Source organism: Felis catus, chromosome D2, assembly GCF_018350175.1.
Source record: "Felis catus isolate Fca126 chromosome D2, F.catus_Fca126_mat1.0, whole genome shotgun sequence".
Taxonomy (NCBI): Eukaryota; Metazoa; Chordata; class Mammalia; order Carnivora; family Felidae; genus Felis; species Felis catus.
In genome coordinates, this window is record NC_058378.1 from 21,609,172 (window position 1) to 21,622,526 (window position 13,355).

A 13,355-nucleotide genomic window follows, 5' to 3' on the forward strand; every position below is an offset into this window, starting at 1 on the left:
GTGTATGTATGTGTGTGCCTTGTGGGGGAGGGGCGGAATGGATCTTGGAATAGTATCATAAAAGTGAACTCATAGATTGAGAGTCTGAAGAATGAAAGCACAATCACAACCTGGTCACTGGTTTGTAGGGGTTCTCCTCTTGAAAAACTGTATTTCAAAAAAGGCCAAAAAAGATATGTCACCCCCACCCCTAGCAATGGTGTTAAATTCTCGGGATCATTAACAGCATGCCTTCAGACCTAAAATATATTAAACACTGGCTCTGCCTGTCTGAAGTTTTAAAAGAAAACTCATCATTGGACAAAGTTATTGAAATATTGAAGAATACAAATTAAAGGGAAAAAATCTTGTCAAATTGCCTTATAAGTGTTCTAGGGGCCTGTCATCTTGGCTCAAGCCTGGTAACTGTTCTTTTTTCAAACTAAACCTTTCTCAACTAAATTCTGGGGATGGGAAATCAAAATACCTCACTACAATTAGTGGAGTGTTATTTTGCTGAGGTAACTGCTGAGAGAAGAAGTAGTATATGGGTAAAGGGAGTACAGCAAGTACAGGGCCTTAATTTTTTTTCCTGTACTGATCAGTTACAATTCTGGAGTGCCCACTGAATATATGTATCTTTATAGAACACATTCATGTACTATTGTAAATACGTTATGCACATCATAAAACACAAATGGGAATCTTTAAAAGATGAAATTTTGAAATAGACATTCTAATATTCCCTTAACACACCTAAAGGGTCACTTTTACTGATCCCTGGGGCATGAAGATCCCCCTCTGCAGATGACTAGGGAGTGGTACAGAGCCCCAGCTTCACTGCTTATTAACTGGTGTGGGTTGAATTGTGTCCCTCAAAAAGATACGTTCAAGTCCTAACTCTCAGCATCTGTGAATGTGGCCTTATTCAGAAATAGGACCTTGCTCATATAATCAATTTATTTTTTTAAGTTTTTTCTAATGTTTATTTTTGAGAGAGAGACAGAGAGTGAGTGGGGGAGGTGCAGAGAGAGACAGAGACACAGAATCTGAAACAGGATCCAGGCTCTGAGCTGTCAGCACAGGGCCTGATGTAGGGCTCGAACTTATAAGCCATGAGATCATGACTGAGCCGAAGTCGGGCGCTTAACCGACTGAGCCACCCAGGCGCCCCTCATATAATCAATTTAAGATGAGGTCGTACTGGATTAAGTTTGATAATACTGGGCCCTAACCCAATGACTGGTGTCCTAGGCAGAAAGGGAAATTCAGACACAGACACACAGTGATAACACCGTGTGACAAAGGAAGCAGGCACTGGAATGATCTGTTTGCAAGCAGCAGAACACCAGGAATGGCTGATGACCACTAGAAACTATGAAAAAACAAGGAAGGATCCTCCCCTAGTGACTTCAGAGAAAGGATAGCCTTGCAGACACCTGGATTTTGGGCAAAACTGAGACATAAATTTCTGTTGTTTTAAGCCCCCAAGTTTGTGGTCATTTGCTCTGCAGCCCTAGGAAACAAATATATTAATTATGTGCTATTAGCAATGTGACATTAGTAGTGTCATTTACTCTTCTTGTGCCTCAGTTTCTTCATCTTTGAAATGGTAACTAAAACCTCTGCTCACGCAATCAGGTTATTTTGAGAAATAAGTGACATAAGGCATATCGTGTCCTCAGCGTGGTGCCAGGAACATGCAAACAATAGCTCACACTGATCGAAGCTTTATGAATGACGATGGGGCTAGCCAGCTTTGGTGGAGCACTTCTTTAAACACTCACAACTCAGAAACTTGTGTCAGGTGGAGGAGCGAGAGCAGGTGCAGGGCGTGATAATGTTGAGTTCCACCTGAATCCTGTGCTCCTGGAAAACAGAAATTCCTCACCATTCTGTGCTCCAGGAAAACGTTTACTGCAAAAAACCAGCTTGTTCAAACAAGACTTAGATGAGACTGTTGGGTAACTCCCTTGTTCACCTACAACAGGGCCAGACACAGACCATCTAAATTCCCATTCCGTGTCTCATAAATGGTCAGCTGAACTGTTTGTTACCACTGATTAATCTGGAGAAAATACCAATGTGTCTTAACCAAACTCTATTCAGGCTTCTCCTCTCCAGACAAGCCCCTGAACTTTGACCCATCTGAATGAGAACACAAGCCCTTCCTTCATGAATTCTTCCGAAAATGAGCTGACCACAGACTTTCTCTGATCAATTGTCCAATGACACACCCTCTCACCCAATTGTGGACATGCAGTCCTTTTAGCTTTGTTTACTCCTCTTTATAAAAGAAAGCCATTTTCCGCCTGACCTTTGAGATGCTTATAGATCTTGTGGTCAGAGTGTTTTCTGAATTGCAACAGGGCCCCTCCCCATTTACGCCTTTCCTCTTCTTTTTAACAATTTTCAGAATTTTTAAAATTGTGGTCAAATCTGTACATCATAAACTTCACCATCTTAATTATTTTAAGTGTGCAGTTCAGCAATGTTAAGTATATTTACATTGTTGGGCAACAGACATCCAGAAAGTTTTCATCTTGTAAAACTGAAACTCCATACCCCTTAAACAGCAACTCTCCACTCTCCCTTTCCCCCAGCCCCAGCCTCTGGCAACCACTTACAACAGTCTTTTCAAATATAGTCTCTCCTTACCTGAATCTGGATTTGTTTTTCTTTGATAGTTTTCTGGTGCCATATCTCAGTGCTGACAATCCCTCTTGGACCCAACTGTCTTCACCCCACTACCTGTGCTGATTTCTCAGACCCTTTGTGTGCTGGGGATATGGGATCCACGATAGTGAGTGGATCCTGTGCTCTAGATCCGTGTCTGTTGTAACACGTTAAGGCATCACACTGATTATTTCAGGAAAAGAGAGCTTTCTGGCTTTTCTTCACGGCTTCTGTTTTTCCTGTTTCTCTGGTGGTTTATTTTGCAAGGCAGTTCCCCCTGTTCTTCCACTGAAAATTGAATGAGGGAGGATTGGGATTGCACAAGGAGAATTGGAGGAATAACACAAGGAGTAGTGTCTTTTCTGCCTTCTTTGTCTCAGACATGGAGGCTGGAAGTCTGAAATCAAGCTGTCTGTGGCTCTAAGAGAAGATTCCTCCTTGTCCCATCCTGGCATGGCGTGATTGCTGGTGATCCTTGGCATTTCCTGGCTTGTAGCTGCAACACATCAATCTCTGCCTCTGTCACCACATGGTCACCCTCTGCCTGTGTGTCTCTATCTTCTCCTCTTATAAGGACCCCAGTCATTGGCTTAGGGCCCACCCCAATGACCTCATCTTAACTTGATTACACCTGCTCCTGTAATCTACATAAGGCCACATTCACAGGTCCTGGGGTCAGGACATCAACATACCTTTAGAGGGGACACAATTTGATCCAGAACAACAATTCTCTATCTGGCACTCCCCTCCTCTTCTCCCTCTCTCTATATGCTTTGCCACTATGGAAATAATTCAGTTCAATTTCTTCAGTAATGGCCACATTCTCCTAAAGACCACTTGGAACTTCAGTAGCCTGTTGGGGAAATGAGACAAGTCCTCAGTCTGGCTCTCACCTAGATTCTTCCTTCCTATCATTTCCTGTCCCTCACAGCTCCTTCTTTCACCTTTTTACTAAGTCTGACCTTCCCTTAAACTCCCTTGAGTTGTTTGACCCATTCCCCTTCAAAACCTTTCCCTCCTCCACCCCTCTGTCTACCCTGCCTCACCTCCCCCTTCCCACTCTGGACCCTTAACCCCTGTAGTCACTGGAGCCTTAGGTGGGTCTCCCTTTGTCAGGGTTCTCAAGGGACTCAACAACCCCAAAAGCAACACCTGAGTCTGAAAAAAACTAATTGGAAACCGATTAGATATTTAATCCATTTTAATGGGCTTTGAAGACATCCAGAGGGCCACTTGGATGCCCTTTGCCCAAATTTAGTCCACAGCACAGAAGATCACGTATCAGGGTAAAGGAAATCTTAAAAGATCTCCTCCACAAATATTGGTGGGTACGCTTCCTCCTTCATGTTGAGCAGATAATCTCAACTTGCCCCATCTGCCAGAAACTCAATCCCCATAAAAATGTAACAGTGAGATAAAGATAAAAGCCAGCTCTGTTATGTGAACCAGTGAGTTGAAATTTTATAATTGAAGCTCTAAGCCTTCTATTTTTGTACCTATCTGTGTATATGTATGTATGTTATGTAGGTGTAATGTTTTCCTACTTCCAGATGATATTATCAAATTAGATTCTAAAATCCTTTAAAGGAGCTTTATTTTGATTGGTTTAAAACTAAATAAGCCCTTACATAAAGTAAATATTCCTAAAATTTCCAGAAATTAAGAAAATTGTATTTATGATACTTTGTTTTTTTAATGTTTATTTATTTTTGAGAGAGAGTAGGGGAAGAGCAGAGAGAGGGGAACAGAGAATGCGAAGCAGGCTCCATGCTGACAGCACAGAGCCCAATGTGGAGCTCAAACTCATACTGTGAGATCATGACCTGAGCCAAAATTGGATGCTTAACTGACTGAGCCATCCAGGATCCTGTCCCTTGTGTTTCTAATACTTTAAAAGGATTCTAATAAAAACAAGACAAAATGTTTTAAGAATTCAAGTTTACAAAATTTAGGTAAATATTTGGAAAATAAGACTAGTTTAATAATGTTGGTTTAATAAAAAAGAGCCATCCTCTGAGTTATTAGAGCTAAGTATAATACAAGCACACATCTTATTCTATTTGGGCATATTCTTCCTGAACATATACAGGTTTACTGATCAAATAAATTGCATTATATCTACTAGATGTTCAGGATTATAAAAACTATAGATTTGTGTTTAACCAAATTACATCATTCAGACAAACTTTATTTCAACAGTAACTATGTTTTCTAGTATGGGTTAGCTTGAAGAGAGTCTCTAAGATCTTCATTATTAAGCATAATTTTAAGGTTCTCTATATTTTGGTCTGTTAATGAATGTGTTAATTTTTGCCCACATTGAGAAGTTGTACTGTAAGGTTGTATATGGCTATAAAAGGTTATGAGGTATATGTTCATAAGCTTTGCTACAAAATGTTGGTGTATAGAATGCTGATTCATAGGGACACATGTAACCCAATGTTTATAGCAGCACTATCAACAATAGCCAAATTATGGAAAGGTCCCAAATGTCCATCAGCTGATGAATGGATACAGAAGATGTGGTGTATATATATATATATATATGTGTGTGTGTGTGTGTGTGTGTGTGTATATATATATATATATATATATATATATATGATAGAATACTATTCAGTGATGAAAAACAATAAAATCTTGTCATTTGCAACAACATGGATAGAACTGGAGGGTATTATGCTAAGTGAAATAAGTCAGTCAGAGAAAGACAGATATCATATGTTTTCAATCATATGTGGATCTTGAGAAACTTAACAGAAGACCATGGGGAAAGGGAAGGGGAAAAAATAGTTACAAACAGAGAGGGAGGGAGGCAAACCATAAGAGACTCTTAAATACAGAGAACAAACTGAGGGTTCATGGGGGTGGGGGGGCAGGGAAAATGGGTGATGGGCATTGAGGAGGGCACTTGTTGGGATCAGCACTAGGTCTTACATGTAAATGATGAATCTTGGGGATCGATTCCTGAAGCCAAGACTACACTCTATATACTTTATGTTAGCTAACTTCACAATAAATTATTTAAAAAAGAAAAAAAAATGTAAATGTTAGTGAATGACAGACAGTTCACAATTATCTACCTCACAGTTATCTCTGTGAAATAGGAGTACCTGTGGTTGAGAGTTTTGGTCAATATATGTGAGTGAGTCTCTGGGAGGAACAATTGCAGAGAGAAATAAATTTATATGCAAGGTATTCAGGATGTGCATTTGTTAAGAGAAAGATTTGTCCTGAAGTAATGACTGGTCGTTTAATGAGGAAGAGGAATGTGTAGGACAAAATCTGAATGAATACAGAATGTTGTAGAAGTTTCACGGAAAGGGAATTTTATTTGTCATGGTAAATGTTGGCTAAAGTTTAATGGGTTTATTTATAACTTTTTCTTTAAAAGAGATTTAGCATCAATTATTTATACTGTTGATGGGTGCCTGGGTGGCTCAGTCAGTTAAGCCTCTGACTCTTGATTTTGACTCAGGTCATGATCTCACTGCTTGTGAGATTGAGCCCTGCATCAGGCTCTGCGCTGACAGCATGGAGCCTGCTTGAGGTTCTGTCTCTCCCTCTCTCTCTCTGCACACCTCCCAACTCACACACTGCATGCTCTTTCTCAAAGTAAATAAATAAGCATTTTAAAAAATATTATACTGATGCAAAACTGAACTTTTATTTTGTCTCTGTTAAATGAACAAGGTCTTCCTACTTTAGGAATAGCCAAGTTTCTTTATGATCATATTACCTCCCTTTATTATTTTTTAATCCTTTTTTTTATCACTTTGATTTTAGACTGATTTTGTCTTGTTTTGCCTGTCACTGGAACTACCAAATTTCCTTGTCAATTTGCATTACTTTTTTTTAATGAACTCTTATCAGATGTTCTGCTTTTGAAAGTTATCAATAAGCTAACCACAACCATTTTAAGTCTTTTGTGATCTACAGATAGTTCGTTGTTTTACTCTGATGCTTCTCTGAACATGTTTGCAAGTTGCGAATCATCTACAGGCCAGAGTGCCTTTTCTTTTTCTTTTTTTTTTTAAGTTTATCTCTTTATTTTGAGACAGAGAGAGAGGTAGCATACCCATGAGTAGGGAAGGGGCAGAGAGAGAGAGAGAGAGAGAGGGAGAGAGAGAATCCCAAGCAGGGTCCACACCGTCTGCTCAGAGCCTCACACAGTTTTGATCTCATGAACCATGAGATCATGACCAGAGCCAGAATCAAGAGTCTGACACTTAAATGACTGAGCACCCCTAGAGTGCTTTGGCTCTGACAACAGATGGTCTCAGAGCCACACAGGAAAAGGCTCAGCCAAGTACCCTTGAGCACAGGCTTCTAAGGTCATGCCTTAAACAATTTTGAGACAATACCACTGGACTGAGTCCAGATTTTCAGCACTAATGAAGAAGCTAATGGGTTCATGGGACTGCTATCCCAAGATGGAGCAGAATAGGAATTACATACAACCGAGTGAGCTGTTGAGGGATGATTTGAGGTTTTGGGGGGAATTTTACTAATCCCTTAATAGTCTGTTCTCTGGATGTAAGCAACTCCTTTCCCTTTTCTCTTAAGCTATCTATAACCATTTTTGAAAGCTATGTTTTTGAAAAAATAGAAATAAAACACTTACCTTTTTTACCTTCTCTGATTCCTCCAGACTTTGGAAATTCATATTGAATATTCGTATTTTCATGGCAATATAAGTTCAACAAGAATATGACCTCCTTTTTAATAGGCCATAATAGAAAATATGGATTATACAACAAAGGCTTTGTCCAGAATGTTCTATTTGAGAATGAATTAGGTGTGGTCAGTTAGTTTTTAAGGAAATAAGGTTGAGTTTCTTGAGCCAATGCTTTCTTGAGAAAACCAGCATGGTATGTAGCTTACAGGGTTCCCAGACTTACAAGGGAGTGAAATCTTCTTTTCCTGACAGGCCCAGGATAAGGGCTAGTTGAAGGACCTCAAGAAGAGAGGAATTCACCCAAACCTATGAATAATGAAGGTGAAATCTGATGATAAGTTCTGGGCTAGACTTCCTAAACTTAAGAAGCTTTTAAAAGTCCATTCTGAGATTTCTTATGAAAGCTTCCGGCCAAGCAAATTTAAAAAGGCCTATACGTTAAATCATCATTCTTACTGCTCCTGTGTAAATAATCAGGTCATCTAATAAGACTAGTTTTATTTTATGATCACGAATCATCTTTTTTGTGATGATCTTTGATCAAAAAAGGGAAACTGTTGAGACAATTTTTGTGTTACGGTGGAAAACAGTAGCACAACCTGTGAGCTATCAGCCTCTGGCCCTGTTCATTGTTCCCGAGCTAGTTTGAGCCTCTTTGCAAACTTTAGGTAACTGATGGATATGAACACCTATAAACTGGACTAGAGCCTATCATCCTGCACATACTGTCAAACTTTATTAAATTTTTTATTCTTTTATCTTCCTTCAGTATCCGTCTACAACCATCCAAACTAACATTTCCAATTCTTCTCCTTCTCTCTTGCCTTGGCATCACCAAGATCTAAAATATGACTGACCAGATCCTTCCGGGGACTTTAGGTTGCCCTGTAGTTGACTTCCTGCCCCCCAGCATCTAAGAAAGTATTGCAATCTAAAGCCTCTGTAGACCTCAAAGGACTCATCCTCACAGCAGCAGAGGCCAGATTTCCCCCTGGAAATCTGTCTGGACTACCAAAGAAGTATGGTAAAATGCTCAGGTCAGGTGTGCCCCTATATATGGGACAACCAAGGCCACAAACAGTATTTTCAAGAGCACTGACATCTTAGCCTCAACAAATTCAATGAACGATGCTGTATTACCACCGGCCTCTTGGAATCCACTGGACTAAACACTTCCAGGGTGCAACTCCTGACTCTCTGCCTAAAATAACTATTCATATTAATATTTCTCTATTTAATTCTGGTCATCCCTCTTTTAAGGTGTCTGAGCAGTAGGATCCTAAATCAACTGATCATAGCCACTACCTGTCAATAGATGATTTAACTGATTTTGCAGAAACAACACCAACAAGAGGTCTCAGGAGATTATTTTTTAGATGATTTTTCCACTCAGGAGATTTAAGATCACCTCTGAGCTGTTCAGTGATGAATGATATTTGTTTATCTTGAACAAAAGAAGGAACTGACAATGTTGAATTTTAAGGCTTTTTTTGTATTATAGTAAAATACACACAACATTAAATATACCATCTTAATCATTGTTAAGTGTACAGTTAATGCTAAGTACATTCACATTGTTGTACAACCAATCTCCAAAACTCTTTTCATCTTGAAAAACTGAAACTTCATACCCATTCAAAAATAATTCCCCACTCTCCTCTCCTCCCAAACTCTGGTAACCACCATGCTACTTTCTGTTCCTATGATTTTGACTATTCTAGATATCTCATGTAAGTGGAATCACAAAGTATTTGTCTTTTTGCAACTGGCTTATTTTACTTACCACAATGTCCTCAAGATTGATGGGTGGGTATTGTAGCACATCAAGAGTTTCTCCTTCCTTTTTAAGGCTGAATAATATTCTATTAAATGCATATACCACATGTTGTTTATCCATTCACCCATCAGTGGATGATAATGTTGAAATTTAACTGAGCCCTATGCTCCTAGAAAACAGTAGTCAAGAAATCCGCCTACCCTTTGGGGTTCAAAATGGCTTTCTGCAAAGAACCACAGTTCATGTGACTTAGATAAGACCCATGGATGCCCCTTGGTTACCTAAGACCAGACCAGACACAGACTGTCCAAGTCCCCCTTCCTTGTGTCATAAAATGATTATATGAATTGTTTGTCCCCACAAACCAATCTGGACAAAATACTGTCTAACATTATTAGTATTATGTCTATTATTACTGTCTAACATGACTTAACCTCATTTCCACAGACTGAAAGAGGTTCCTTTAAGCTCTGGGTATTCTGTTTATTTTTTTTTCACTTTTGATCCATTTTCCTTTTCTTAGAATATTGGAGAATGTCTTCTTCATCTACAAACATTGACCAGGATTGGGCATGTTTGTGCTGGAAAGAGCACTATTTTGTATGAGATCAAAGATAGCTCTGGATTCCCACTCTGTCATTGGTTCTGTGACTGTCAGCATGTCCTTTGGCCTTCTTATATCTCCCTTGCTTTACCTATAAAATGGGACTCAGAAATTGTTGTCTGCATAAATGCTGGGACCACACCCATGGTCCTCAAAGTTCACATCTAATGGTACACCTCTCAGCAGTTTCTCACTAACCCCTGTCAAATAAAAACAATAAACATACTATTATTCAGAGGTTGCTCTAGCAACATCACTTACATTTGGCAGAGACTCAGAGGCAAGCAGAAGACTGAGAAAGTCTTATAGTGGAAAAAAAGAAGGCTTCAAGTCTGACCTGATTGGAAGATGCAGGCATGGGGCAGCTCTACAGAACCCCCCAGGGCTTACGGTTTGGCTTCTTGGACTGCTTACTGTTGTTGGCCGGCTGGCTTCCAAGGCTGCTGGCTACAGCAGGTTGTAGGTCTGAGTCCTATTTTTACAGATAGTCTGGCCATTGTATATTCATTCTGTCAGGAATCTCATTTATAAGAGGCCTTCAGACATCTGACCAGCCCCACAGATGACCCCGCATTCAGACCAGGGATGGCAGCAAGATGTTTTTCCCTTCTGTAGGAGAGAAAGTATGTAGCGGCTGTTTGCCTCAACTACCTTCCACTAATCATTTTTTTTTCTAAAAGGTGAAAATGAGGGCCTGAGCATCATCTCTGGATTTCCAGGGCTCTCAGACAATTCAGAGACTAAGGTCCTCCTACTTGGTTTCTCTTCTTTATGTGGTTCACAGAAGCTCAGAAAATCCAAAGGACTTCATCAGTCTCCTTGCATGGCCCTTATATTTAACAGAAAGGGAGAGAGAGGTCCAGAGATTACAGTGTTTGGGTTGTAGTCAAACCTCCTTGAGACAAGTGAGGGGACTAGACACCCCCAAGGACCTCCGCCTGTGGGTGAGATGAGTATGTAAACATACTAAACATGTCCCCAGACCTGCCATGCGCTGTCTCAGCTCTGATCTTGTAAATGCTGTTCCTTTTGTCTAAAAACCTTGCCCTTCCCTAATTCCTTAGCTTTCACTGCTCAGTTCCTAGTTACAGCATTACCTCTAGGAATACATTCTGCACACCCCATACTCCTCAACCCACATATGTCCCCACAAAGTGCCCTGTGCTTACCTTTCCTGGACTGCTCATGCTGCTCTGCTCCAGGGTATTTTGCCTCTTTTCCCCAAATAATCATAAGAACCTGAAGACCACCCCTACATGTAGTTTCTGTTGTCTGTCTCCTTCCTAACGCAAAGCAGCCCGTCAGACATTTGGAGTTGTGCAACACAGAAGGGGTGTGAGGTGGAAAGACTTGACTGATGGAGGAGCGGGGGCAGGACCAAGTCCGAAAGGAGAAATAGGAACTTGCCAAGGAGTCAATGGGGAAAGGCATTCCAGGCAGAGCTGTCAAGAGGAGACGAAGGTTGGGGAGGACAGGGAGTGTGTATGCGTAGGATGAGAATGGCTGGCAGCTTGCATCACTGGAGGATAAAGAACAAGTCAGAGGCTGCCAGACATAAAACTGAGACTTGAGGGGTTGGATTGGCACAATGGGTGAAGGGGAGGGGGAGGGACAGGCTTCCAGTTGTGGAACAAATAATTCACGGGGATAAAAGGCACAGCATAGGGAATATAGTCTGTGGTGTTGTAATAGCATTGTATGCTGACAGATGGTAGTGACACTTGCAGTGAGTATAGCATAACATACAGAGATGTCGAATGTTGTACACCTGAGATTAAACCAACATTATGTGCAAATTATACTCAAATTTTTAAAAATTGAGACTGAGTCAGGGGTCTGTAAAAACTTTGATGTTCTGCTTCATCACATACTAGCAGTTTAACTCCAAGTAAGTGATTTACCCTCTCCATGCCTCAATTTTCCCCCTCATAAACTGAAGGTCATAACAGTCATCCTCACGTAAAGTTGTTGTGAGGAGTAAGTGAGTTAATATGCATAGAACACTTAGAAGAACTATGAACATGCCTGCTAGTTTTATAGTGTGTTAAAGACTTCATCCCATAGGCAAGAGAAGGTTAACACTTCTATTCTCAGCAGGGGTAAGACATGGTCAACTTTTGTCCAGAAAGACAAAAGAGGAGGAAGGAGTGGTAGATCAGGACTGGAGGCCAGAAAAGCAGTGATGAGGACAGAACTGGACTGGGCGGGAGTGGAAAGAACCTACAGGATTGCACAGCATTCAGCAGGTGCAGTTGGCAAGATGTACTGCCTGGCTAGGACTGGGCAGGGAGAGACTGCAAGAAGTCCAGGACCCCCCAGATTCCTGGTTTAGGCAGCTAGGTGAATGAGACACAGAAATTCCACTTGATCTTAGCCAAAAGGCTGAGAAGCGATGGAGACACAGAAATTGAAGGAGTCTATGAGCACTTCCTATGTGTCAGATCCAGAGCTAGACTTTGATGCAAGAGATGCTGAGGAATTGGTCCTGGGACACAGTGAGCCAGCCAGTGGCCAAAGGAGACTTGAAACTCTGTCTCCCAGTTTATGCACTTTCCAACACATCCCTATGCAATCCAACAATGGGTCCTTCCCAGGGATAAGATTTCTGACCCACACATCACAGTTCTTAACCCTGGGAAATTCGGGCACTGAGGGAGGTGCGGGGTGGGGGAGGCATAGAACTTCTCAGGCGGTCCACACCAAAATAATAATAGTGTCTTACCTCAAGCCACCCCCTACTGGCATATTTCCCTCATTCCATTCATTTTGATGCAAAAGACATTACAGAAACTTTACCTCTAATATCTATTTATATCCTTGCAGACAGAGCTCTCTTGTTTATTTTCTAAATTTCAAAAAGAGTAGTTTAAAACTGCCATTGAGGTTAAATAATGAAGAAAAATCCTATTGGAATTATGTATTCAAGCTGTTTTTCAAGTATTTTTCCCCAATTTTACCTCAAGAAGTTGGTTTGCATTTTTTTTATTAAGGAGAACCTGGCTTTATAAATGTGTGTTGAATGAAGGAGTCAGTGAAGTTAGTAAGAAAACTAAGCAAATCCTTAAACAGTAACATTTAAGAACCAAAATGTTCCATTCTCACAAGTCCATAGCCCCTCCAAGGACCCACAGAACAGCAGAAGGAAGTGTTCTTCAAACTCTGGGCTCCAAACACCCCTCGACAATGCCGCTTGAGTCAGATAGAGCCTGTTCATGTCCCTACGCAGCAGAACGCACATGAGTCTGTGGACCCACATTGGTCCCACGTGAGGGCAGCTTTGTTCGGGGAAGGGACTGGCTTCTTGCAGGAAGGTTCCTCCAGAGTGAAGGTCACTGGCAATATGCAACTGAAGGACTGCCCTTCGGTCCTTGATAATATTTGTCAGGAAGCTAACTTCCTGAACTTCATCTGCCCAGTATTTTTTTAAAGAGATACGAATGGCCTGGGAATGGTGGCGGGCGGTGGGGAGGAAGTGACAAAGAACAGTAATCAAAAGCCCTTGCCTACTCTGGGCTGATGGCTCAGAGCCTGGAGCCTGTTTCCGATTCTGTGTCTCCCTCTCTCTGCCCCTCCCCCGTTCATGCTCTGTCTCTCTCTGTCCCAAAAATTAATAAACGTTAAAAAAAAAATTTAAAAAAGCC